The sequence below is a fragment of the Mus caroli genome, unplaced genomic scaffold (assembly GCF_978045245.1).
Source record: "Mus caroli unplaced genomic scaffold, Mus_caroli_1 scaffold_2, whole genome shotgun sequence".
Taxonomy (NCBI): Eukaryota; Metazoa; Chordata; class Mammalia; order Rodentia; family Muridae; genus Mus; species Mus caroli.
The window spans coordinates 71,691,716-71,704,484 of NW_028227257.1; the positions used below are offsets into that span (position 1 = coordinate 71,691,716).

General features: G+C 38.5%; 1 pseudogene; it reads left to right on the forward strand.

The window, feature by feature from the left end:
• The window catches only part of LOC110306809 (serine/threonine-protein kinase 38-like pseudogene), a 98,448-nt pseudogene that overhangs the window by 52,373 nt on the left and 33,306 nt on the right, over positions 1–12,769 (forward strand).

Sequence of the window (12,769 nt, forward strand, 5' to 3'; positions counted from 1 at the left end):
CACCCTCTGGCCCAAGAGCCGCTCCTCCCAGTGATGTCTAATGAAGGCCATCCTCTGCCACATATGCTACGGGAGCCGTGGGTCTTCCATGTGTACTCTTTGGTTGGTGTTCCAGTCCCCGGGAGCTCCAGGGGGTTCTGGCCTGTTGACAGCCTGCCCCACCTGGGGATCCATCCCATATACAGTCACCAAAACTGGACGCTATTGTGGATGCCTGGAAGTGCTTGCTGTCAGGGGCCTGATATGGCTGTCTCCTGAGAGGCTCTGTCAGAGTCACAGAGGTGGATGCTTGTAGCCAGCCATTGTACTGAGCGTGGGGTCCCTGGTGGAGGAGTTGAAGAAGTCAGGCACATTCTTTAGCAGGTCCACTGTATGGTATCTGGAGTGGCTGGAAGTTTCTGGTTTTAGTCTCTGCTTCTTACCTCTAAGGTGACATTTTTAAAGTCCCCCTTCATAACCTCTTTCTACCTCTTTTCAACAATGTTCTTTAAGCCTTAGAGGGGATGAGATAAATGTCTTTTTTTAGGTCTGAACACTCAGTTGTTATTTAATGCCCGAGACTTACACAGCCATCTCATAGAATTTCTTGAAGTTTAAAATAAAGGATGTAAGGTATGTGAATGCCATTTGTAAGTAATTATTTTTATGAATAAAGTCTTATTGATCCCGCTTTTTTTTTTTTTTTTTGACAATGTTTCTCTGTGTTACACTGGCTGTCCTAGAACTCTGTGCATAGACCAGGCTGGCCTCTATCTTCTGAGTCCTGGAAATGAAGTCATGTGCCAGTAATAGCAATAACAGAAGAGCTCAGAGATGAAGCAAATAGATATATTTCAGGTAAAAATTTGTTTGTATTATCACTAGTGGTACCCAGCTGCAAGAGATATTAATCTTGTTTTGATCATCTCATAATTAAATTTTAATGAACACAAAGAAATTGTGAATTACTTGAAAGTTTTGTCTGAATGCACAGACACATATAGGCATAACCACAGACACAAGGCTTTCATTAGATTGTCAAAGTGACTAGTGAACTTGAATGTTAAATAAATACTGTTTTATAGAAAAAAGGAGTTTTGGATTAAATTAATCACCATCTCAGAGATTTCTACACTTATTATTTCCTAACATTTTACAGATTAGAAATCACATTGAAGAGGGTAAGTGACTCATCTACGTTAACAAATGATGGGTGCTTCTAATCCAGCCACTCTTGACTCCCAAAAGCTTTCCACCAGAGAATGCATATAAAAGGCCTCACCTGTTAGCTACAGTAACCAGTTGTTTAAACCAAGAGAAAAGGTACTATTTGGATATGGGAACTTGTAAAATTTCTGGAAAGAACAGAGAGTTAAAATCATATGCCATGATATCATGGCATGTGATAAATGAATAACACCCTGGCTTGCATTTCCAGAACAAAAGAAGCCAGTCAAGATAGTGTGTGCCTGCAATTCCAGAATTTGGGAGATAGAAGATGAGTTCAAGGCTGTGTGGCTTATCTAGGCCACTGGGGGCATCTATGAAACCCCTTTTTCAAATATTTTAAAAACCATGCATTTTATATTGTATACTTGTATAGTAACCATTATGTATAGTAAACAAACAGATGCATGGATGGAGAGATACTTTAGTGATTAAGAGCATTGGCTGCTCTCTTGCCGAAGATCTAGGTTTGGTTCCACTAGTCACATAGTGGCTCACAGCCATTATCATCTCTAGTTTTGGAGGGTTTGATGTCCTCTTTTGACCTCCACAGGCACTGCATACACATGGTAGACATACATAAGCACAAGCAAAACAATTACACCCATAAAATACATGAATAAATCTAATATATGTAATTAAAAATAGAAATAGACACAGCTAGCTTATAATTCCTGTTTCTACTTTAGATTACAAGAATTACCTGGTATTTATGATAAATGTCCACTCCTCATGCTCAGTTTTCTTTAGACAGAAATTCAGTTGATTCTTATGATAGGAAACAAGATTCTTTCATTCTAACTTTTGTTGGTTACAGTTTTTGAGATATCAGCTATGGCTTATAATATTGCATTGAACAAAAGGAAGTAGATTAAGAGGGCTCCACTCTCTCTCACCAAATGCAACTACCCTCATCCGGTTATTGAAGAGGTAGGTCAATGACTCTAGTCAACCTTGTAAGGCTGTAAGCCTATTAATGGTTAATCAACATGAAGAAGAGTCTGGAATGACCATTTAGAAGTCTCAGCTTCTAGCTGAGTAGAAACATTTGAAGAAATCCCAGTAGAATAATTTCATCTTTTGTTACACATATTTTCTGCAGGTAGGGCCTAAAGTTAAATAAGGGAGAAAACAAATATTCTACAAGTGAGAGATATTCAGAAGAACACGAAGAGATATTTCCGTTGTCTTTGGCATACGAGAGAGAAATATTTCAGTCATTTTTCTAATAGCATTAACTACTTACTTCAGAGTAAGTAGTTAATGCTATAAGAGTGCCCCATCCTCATGAAGGGAGTCCATTCAACTGATGCTCTAATTGGTCTGCAATTGCCTATTCTTCAATTTTACAAGGCTAATTATTTTAAAAGATGCAATGTGTAACAGGAACAGTGAAAATCCAGGGCAAGGGAAGACTAGTTCATATATAAATTATTTCTTCAATCAGAAACAATGTGCATTAGGAAAATAGCATATGGAGTATTAAATAAGGCCCCATTGTATTTATTTGAATGAGAATGGACTCATAGATTTATATGCTTGAATCCATAGTTTCCCGTAAATGGAGTTGTTTGTGAAGGATTAGGAGATGCAGCCTTATTTGAGTGGATGGGGTCATGTATGTGAGATTGGGAGTGTGTTTTGAGGTTTAAAATACCTATGCCAAGCCCTGTCTCTCTTTACCTAGTGGCTGAAGATCAGCATGTAAGCTCTTAGTTACTGAACCAATGCTATACCTGCTTGCTGCCATGCTTCCCTCTATGATGGTTGTGCTATAACTTTACCACATAACTTTTCAAAGTCAAGTAGAAACATTTACTTTTGTGTGTGTGTATGTGTCTCGTATGTGACTTTTTTCAATTTTTTATTAGATATTTTCTTCATTTACATTTCAAATGCTATCCCAAAAGTCCCCTATACCTCCCCCCCCCCTGCCCTGATCCCCTACCCACCTACTCCCACTTCTTGGCCCTGGCATTCCCCTGTACTGGGGCATATGAAGTTTGTAAGACCAAGGGGCCTCTTTTCCCAATGATGGCCGACTAGGCCATCTTCTGCTACATATGCAGCTAGAGATACGAGCTCTGGGGGTACTGGTTAGTTCATATTGTTGTTCCACCTATAGGGTTACAAACCCCTTCAGCTCCCTGGGTACTTTCTCTAGCTCCTCCATTGGGGGCTCTGTGTTCCATCCAATAGATGACTGTGAGCATACACTTCTGTATTTGCCAGGCACTGGCATAGCCTCACAAGAGACAGCTGTATCAGGACCCTTTCCACAAAATCTTGCTGGCATATGCAAGATTATGTCTGTGTTTGGTGGCTGACTATGGGATGGAGCCCCAGGGTGAAGCAGTCTCTGGATGGTCCATCCTTTTGTCTCAGCTCCAAACTTTGTCTCTGTAACTCCTTCCATGAGTATTTTGTTCCCTATTCTAAGGATTGGCAGGATTAATATAGTAAAAATGGCTATCCTGCTGAAAGCAATCCCCATCAAAATTCCAACTCAATTCATCACTGAATTAGGAAGGGCAATTTGTAAATTCATCTGGAATAACAAAAAACCTAGGATAGCAAAAACTCTTCTCAAGGATAAAAGAACCTCTGGTGGAATCACCATGCCTGACCTCAAGCTGTACTACAGAGCAATTGTGACAAAAACTGCATGGACTGGTAAAGAGACAGACAGTTAGATCAATGGAATAGAATTGAAGACCCAGAAATGAACCCACACACCTATGGTCACTTGATCTTTGACAAGGGAGATAAAACCATCCAGTGGAAAAAAAGACAGCATTTTCAACAAATGGTGCTGGTACAACTGGCAGTTATCACGTAGAAGAATGCGAATTGATCCATTCTTATCTCCATGTGCAAAGCTCAAGTCTAAGTGGATCAAAGACTTCCACATAAAACCAGAGACACTGAAATTTATAGAGGAGAAAGTGGAGAAAAACCTCAAAGATATGGGCACAGGGTAACCATTTACTTTTGAAAGTAAAGTAGAACCAATTACTTTGTTCTAAATCTGCCTTGGTCATGATGTATTATCATGTCTTAGGGTTTTACTGCTGTGAACAGACACCATGACCAAGGCAACTCTTTTTGTTTGTTTGTTTGTTTTCGAGACAGGGTTTCTCTGTATAGCCCTGGCTGTCCTGGAACTCACTTTGTAGACTAGGCTAGCCTCAAACTCAGAAATCAGCCTGCCTCTGCCTCCCAAGTGCTGGGATTAAAGGCGTGTGCCACCACCACCTGGCTTCCAAGGCAACTCATAAAAAACATTTACTTGGGGCTGGCTTATGGGTTCAGAGGTTCAGTCCATTATCATCAAGGCGGAGGCATGGCAGTATCCAGGCAGGCATGGTGCAGGCAGAGTTTTGAGTTCTACGTTTTCATCCAAAGGCTGCTAGTGGAAGACTGATTTCCAGGCACCTAGGATGAGATTACTATGCCTACACCCACAGAGACACACCTAGTACAACCAGGTCACACCTATTCCAACAAGGCCATACCTCTAGATGGTACCACTCCCTGGTCCAAGAATATACAAACCATCACATATGAAATCAATAGCAATCCTAACAAGATGCATATGATGGTAGGTTTACAAACAGAATACAAATAGGGACAGTGATTCTAAACTAGAAGCCCTCCCTATTTCAGAAAGAAAAAAATTACACCATCTTTATGTAATGCAGTGCCTTTGACAAGGGAGATAGGTTATAATGCTATATCAGGGATACAGGTTCTGTTTCTGATACTGCATCCAGACAAACCTTGGTGAGGAAAAGTTCCTAAGGTTGAGCCCATGTGTAACCTTTATCACTGCTTGTTTGAACACCATTTCAGTGAGCTGTATACATATGAAGTCTTTGGGGAAGCACAATAATTGGTTTTACATGTCATTTGTCTTATTTATTCACTTTTTAAGAGTGAGATTTTATTGAATATTCATATAAAACCAAAATATTATTCTAGTGGCCTGTTCTAAAATGTCCATCTACATAGCTGTTTGTTGAAGCATCCTGATATGAGTATTCTAAACAGCCTTAGAAATGTGTTCTATTTTGTCATACCACTGCCCATGATTATGGTATAGGGTAGGCCTTTACATCATGCCTTTCTTTACCTGAGTGAATCTGATGTTGAAGTTTCAATTCCGCATATAGCAGAAAACACACAATATTTAATCTTTTTGTATTTGGATCACTTTATCAACGATAATGCCCTCAATTTCACCTGTCCTCTTATGAAAGACTTGATTTCATTCTTTTGATTGAAAGTAGCACATTATAGATATATGCTTCACTTTCTTTACCACTCTGTTAGAAGGCACTCAGATTGCTTCTATATATTGGCTATTATGTATAGTACAGCAATGGCTATGGACATTCACAGCTTCTCTGAATGAGATAAATAGATGTAGTTCTGATTTTAGGGCTTTGTTTTGTTGTTCTTGTTGCTTTTTTCTTGTTTTTGTCTTTAAGTAACCTCAGATGTTGTTTATTCCCATCCAGGACATATTTCTAACTTCCCATACCAGAATTATATTGTATATCAGTTGTAACTGAGAAAACAAGACCTTGGGAAATAACCAGATAGTTTGGGGGTCTCTGTGTTTATGGTGGAAGCAGCTTTCTGTCAAAATTTCATTACTATTCTGACCTAACTGTTTTCTACGATGTGCAAGCACTGCAGTCGAGACTGGGACACAAATATTGCATTGGTGTAAATTCATTGTTAACGACTTCTGATACTCTAGAATTGTATTTTTCTTTCCTCATTCTACACTCTAATTGTCACAAATCTCTTGAGAGATACAGGAAAAGGACTCCCATTTTGGTATATGACTATCACCTCCTCATTCTGTGATTTTTGAAGAGTAAACTGATAATCACTCTTAAAGTGCTTCATGTTGATCCTCTAATTGATGGGGTTAGAATTATTTTATCTCTGCCAGTCAAGGAGAACCTATATCTATTCCCAATGAATTCATGAGGTTAACGATACCAGAAGGTTTAAATTCTTCACATGAATGCTCAATTCTTTATAATAGAGGCCATATCTATCTGTGGTTTTAAAAAGTCTCTTAACATCTACCATCTTTAAGATCTTGGAAGTAAGAACTTCATTTCTACTGACATGTCTCCTCATGACATCTTTGGATTATAGAAAACAGCTGTAAAATTGCTTTCACCCATACTGGTGTGTTAATCATGATCATATTTTGTACATTCTTGTTAACAGAAGTTTTTTTTGTTGGTTTGTTTTTTTGTTTGTTTGGTTTTTTTGTTTGTTTTGGAGATCTTTTGTAAAACATATTTTGGGTTTGTGTTTGAGGCATACAGAAAAAATCATTACAGTATTTCAGTTTCTTATGTCTTTTAATGATTTCTTCCACATTAAGGCAGCAATGTAATGCTTTAAAATTTCTTTTAGCATGGGCCATTTTGGGTCTATAAACTTCAGTCTCCTCACTAAGGCAGTAATTATATTCTTAGATAGTTACTGGAGTTAGCACAGTTAAACCAGATCATTGGCAAATGCATTGAGAATGAGCAGGAGTGATGCTATGCCTCCTCCAGTGTAGAATCCCAGATTCTTTATTTAATTCATTAGTTAAGCATCAAAATAATCTTGATGTATCTGCGTTACCTCTTGGTTTGATTTCATTCTTTCTTTCACTACAGCATATGGGCATGCGATTTTAATTAAAGGCTTGACGTCACAGAGGTTATGAATGGAATGGAGCATAAGAAAGAAACAGTTCCCCTTTCTTTCAAGACAGCTTCCTCAAGAGGCTTCATCATTTTATATTTTATTTTTGGTGTATATTTGGGTGCATACACATATGTTTCTGTGTGTGCAGATGTATGTGTGTATGAAAGTACATGTGCTGACCAGAGAACAGCCTATGATGTCATCTCTCAGCCATTATCCACTTTATTTTGGGAAACAGGGTCCCTTATTGGTCTGAAGTTCAATGAATGGATAATATTGACTGGGCAGGAGACCAGGGATCTGTCTTTGCTTCCATAGAAATGGGCTTAAAAGTGCATGCAAGCACACAATGTGGGGTTTCACTACTGACCCCAGGTCCTCTTCATGGTTGTCAGGAAAGCACATAACATCTCTTTATTGATTTTAAGCAAAGAAGAAATTGGCTTCAGAAAGGTATTTAGATAGAAAGTGACCATTCAGCACGAATAGAAAAAGTGCCTGTTGAATCCTCTACAATCTCACAATAGATAGACTACATTTAAGTTTTGGCATTGTGTTCCTTCCCATTCAGTTCTCTGCCTCATACAAATGGCTTAGCTAAATGAAAAATGTATATGAGTAACTGTACTGGCTAGTTTTGTGTCAACTTGGCACAGCTGGAGTTATCACAGAGAAAGGAGCTTCAGTTGAGGAAATGCCTCCATGAGATCCAACTGTAAGGCATTTTCTCAATTAGTGATCAAGGGGGAAAGGCCCCTTGTGGGTGGGACCATCTCTGGGCTGGTAGTCTTGGTTCTATAAGACAGCAGGCTGAGCAAGCCAGGGGAAGCAAGCCAGTAAAGAACATCCCTCCATGGCCTCTGCATCAGCTCCTGCTTCCTGACCTGCTTGAGTTCCAGTCCTGACTTCCTTGGTGATGAACAGCGGTATGGAAGTATAAGACGAATAAACCCTTTCCTCCCCAACTTGCTTCTTGGTCATGATGTTTGTGCTGGAATAGAAACCCTGACTAAGACAGTAACTATATGTAATTCATGGACTAAAAGAAGCAATTTGTTATATATCCTTTCAGCAAAAAAAAGACAGAGAAGATTGTTCTAACTCATTATAGTAATTCCTGCTCCATCAAACCACCCTTAAACATTTATACCATTCATAGTGTTCTGTGAAGCTAGCAGTTGGTTCAGTCCTTCTTTTAACTAAAAATTTATGTAACATTGTTTCTACAACATGGGAGGAAAAAAGTCCTTCCTGGCATGAGGTGAACTGTGTACTAGATGTACTTTCTGGAATAAATTGTTGCATAATGTATATGTTTTACTTTGGTGAGGCATACACATATGAGGAAGGATTCTTAGATAAATTACAAATACAACAGGACCTCTAGTATGAGAAGTGTGTGCACCTGATACTGGGCACATGAATAATATGTTAAATTTCCTATACTATCCTGCTGTCTGAATTATATGAATAAAAGTTTCAAGGTAGACATCACTTGAAACATAGCCAAGATCAAGGCATGTGAGACATAAGAATTTCCTACATAACCTCGATGCCTGATTTTCTTTGAAGAAAATAATGCGATAGGAATTTTCTGGGCCCAAAGTCTGGAATCTTTGGAAATAAGTTCCTGATATAAATGCATTATGCAATTGTTTAATGGCTGTTTAGAAAGAGCCCAGATAAATAGAAATACACACTCACTTTTACTTAATTCTCTTCTGTCACTTCTATATGTATAGAACTTGTGATAAACCTTATATATTACATATATAAAAATACATGTTACCTATGGGGCATACTTGTAAACACATAAGAAGACAGTGGCAATGCTACTTATTACTGAGGTCACAAAGCTCTCACCAGACCTGTCACACTTTGCCCTTCCCAGGCACTATGAGGAGATCATTGTCTCTCCTTCCTTACCACTTGAGCATTGCAGCTTAGCTGTTAAGAGACTGGCAAGTGTCATGACCAATCATTGAAAAGTAATCTGAAGTGAGGTGGGTTGCTGGCATGATATAAATTTGCATTCCCCTGGTTGTCAGTTTCAGGTGACAGTTTTTGTGAATATGTATGTCAATTATGCTGGAGTTAGAGTGATGTTGTTGGGGACATCACTCAGGGCTTTCCACAACTGGCAGAACCTCACCATGAATGAGCAAAAGTGTGCCATCATACCTGAACACATCTCCCATGAAGAAAATAGGCGACTTCCACAAATAAACCTAGAGGGATTTCTCCTGCACACCTTTCTCTGGGAGCCTTTTTAGGAAACACCCTCATTGGCCTTACTTACGTAACTGACATTGGGATCGATTCATTCATTGGATTATTTATTTTTGTCTCTTTTCAGCCTTTTTTAGGAATCCTTTTTATGCCAATTACAGAGCTGGATTAATGGCCATGTTTATTTTTTTCTTGGACATAAAATGGCAGCTATTTCTATACACTTACAGTAGCTTCAATTTTCACAAAACTTTATGAAGTTGACATTTTTACTCTCAATTTTATTTTTCAAAGATGAAATGTCACCCAGTGGAATTAGATCTTTTACTATCAGGGGAACAAACTACAGTAACCAAACTCATGTTTTTCTAGAACCTATATTTTCCACAGTCCATCATCCATGGGCCAATAAGATAGCAAGGAGCAATTCTTCATTTATTATTTTGCCATCATTGTTAAAGTGTTACCTCTTTTTGAAATCAAGTTACTCCGTTACAAGCTGGATGTGGTGGCTCATGAGTGGGGAATCAAGGTAGGAGACTGTCCTGAGTTAGAGGCTAGCCTGTGCAACACAGGACTAAGGCATCCATGTAGAATCTGTCTCAGAAAACAAAAACACCATAAAAAGTTACTTTTATGATCCACTTTCAGAATTGGAAACTTGTGTAGGTTGAAGAAACCCTTAAATTAATTTCACCATCTAAAGAGAAAAAGCCCTTTAAAGTAGTTGCAACTAGGGCTGAAAACATAACAAAACAAAGGAACAACTTCTCTCCGTGTTCATGTCAGAAAGGCTTAACTTAGAGCCTTTTGAGTGAAATCGTTGACCTCGTTTTTCTTCCTGCCTTAATCAGAACCAGTAGGAAACAAGGATGTTTATCCTTGGCCACTTATTCTGATATCCAGAACAACATTACAGATTAGTTGTTTCTATGCCCACAGGTGTGCATAGAAGATTCCTGAGTTTTCTGTACTGCTAATTTCTACACACCATGTTTGCCAGTTATCATCAAGACCAATGAAGTTCTCTATGACTCTATGGGACCATTTATATAAATATATATATGCTATTGAGTGTTTCAGCAATGGAACTTAATTGTCCCATAGTAAGAAAGGTTTGAATATGCAGTATAACTCCATTGTCAGTTTGGGATTGTGTACTACTTGGAGGCCATTTCTCACTAGACTCAGGGCTGAGCTTGCAATTCTGTACCCTTAGGGGCCCTCTCTGGGGCACTGTTATCTTTGGTCTTCACTGATTGGTATATTTCCCTCACTTTCAAAAAGTTCCAAGTCTAGAAGGATCCAACAGTGAATTAAACATAATCTGATAGTGTGCTTACGTCTTTGAAATAAGTCAATACAAAGAAAAAAAAAAGGAGCATATTCTGGTAGACAAAGGAAAGAGATTTTTCTCTCAGGGGGTACGGCAGTTTTGAAAGTGTGAAGACCAAAGACTATTTGGTCAGCCTGGTAAAGCTCACAGTATCAAATAGCCCTTGGATTGGGATGAGAGAGAAGGCAGGGAAGGGAATAGATTGGTATTGCATAGAATCAGAGTTGACTTTGTGTGTTAAGACAGAAATTTGGATTCGACTCTACAGGCAAAAAGGAAGGAAAACTAAAGGAGACAAGACATCAAATGAAAAAGATCACTTTTATTTTCACGTTAAGAATAGGTACAAACAATATCTCCCAAAATTACCCAATTTGTGTATGATGAAGAAAGGCAGGGGGTAGGGCATCATTAAGCTATATGATGAGAAAGCCAGGTCTTCTGTCCTTTTATTGTGATTAGCATTTTTCCCCTTATGAAAGTTAATTCATTTGATTGGTTGTAAGATGGAACATTGGATCAATCTTTTAGGAAGGTAGATAGGAATGCTGGCTTTCTCTTTTTGTTTGTTTGTTTCTGAATTTTTTTTGTCGTTAAATAATTTACTAGTAATTTACCAGAAATAATCAGGCTACAGCCATCTTCAAAGTTTCCTGAGGGAATGCATTCTTGTCCTTCATTCATATCAGAGGTCTTATTAAGAATCAGATGTTTATTTTTTTTCTTCCTCCAGATGGTCTCAGGAGAGGAGGGAAATCCTATCTGTTATACAAGGTAGCTCATTGCATAATGGGTCATTGCATATTATTGCAAAGATAGAGGCCATGGGAACTTGGAAGTAAGAAAAAAAATCCTATCAAAATGTGATGTGTCAGTGGAAAACAGGGAAGCAGAGAACCCTGGAAGAAGTGGGGCAACTATTTTTGCTTTCTACTTCTTAACTGTTATTAAGTCTTAACTCTATAAAATGTTAATGGGGATACAATTTTTAAAAAAGATGTAGGATTGCAAAATTTGAAGTGTAGAAAGCAAAAAGCAAAATGTGTCTTTTGAACAGAATCCTTTTTTTTTTTCCAGGTGTGAGTCAGTTCATTCAATTTAGCAAACACTTGGATTTGTTGAACTTTGCTAGCATGTCCTTGAAGACCTCAGCATTTCCTGGAAGAGTTGTACATGTGAATCACTTGCCATGCTACCATGTGGTTAAAAGATGTATCTAGTGCATAAAGATATTGTTATATATTTCCCTGTGTTAGGACCCAGGAAAAGTTTGAAATACAAATACCTCCATGTTTGAGGTAGGGCATAGTGATGAACTAGAATTTTCCAAGAGTATCATGGAACTAAGAAACAGAATGGACAAATGGTTGAAGAATGGCTCTATTTAGTGGGCTCTAGGAATGATTTTTACTTCTTATGGTTCTAGAATCTAGGAATTCCAGAAAATACCTGAGTAAGAATGGTGTTGGGGCAATCAGATATATTCTGATGTTATGCATGACAAAAAGAAGTGGAAGACTCAATGTACACACACACACACACACACACACACACACACACACACACACACAGAGAGAGAGAGAGAGAGAGAGAGAGAGAGAGAGAGAGAGAGTCATAAGGACATGTACAATTTATTGGAAGCATAGGTAATATAGGCTATATTCAGAATCTGGTAATAAAGAAGAGCATGCATTCAAGAAAATGAAGTACTTGAGAACCAGAAACTTTTGGTGGACTCTTCAGGCATGCTCATTAAGTAAGTGATGTTAATGCGTATTCCAAAATCTCAACATTCAAGTCAGTCTCTGATGCTCAAACCTGAACTCCTCCTGTTTAGAAAATAACAGAGTCCCTTAATAGGCAATATAATAACTAAACTGATGAAGGGAAGCTGAGAGATTCCAAATCAAATCTGGTTGTTTACCAACTACACAAGACAGGTGACAAATCCCCCCCTCACCCTTTTTGTGGTCTTTAGTACAAGCATTTTTTATTGAATATTTTATTTATTTACATTTCTTATTTTTCTATAGAAGCCCTTTATTTGAAATGCCAACTATATCAAATGTTATCCCCCTTACCCAGTTTCCCCTCTGGAAGCCCCCTCACATACACTCTACCCATGCTTCTATGAGAGTGCTCCCCTACCCAACCATCCACTCCTGCCTTCCCATCCAGGCATTCCCCTATATTGGGGCATAGAGCCTTCACATGACCAACAGCCTCTCCTCCCATTGATGCCCAACAATGCCATTCTCTGCTACATATGTGGCT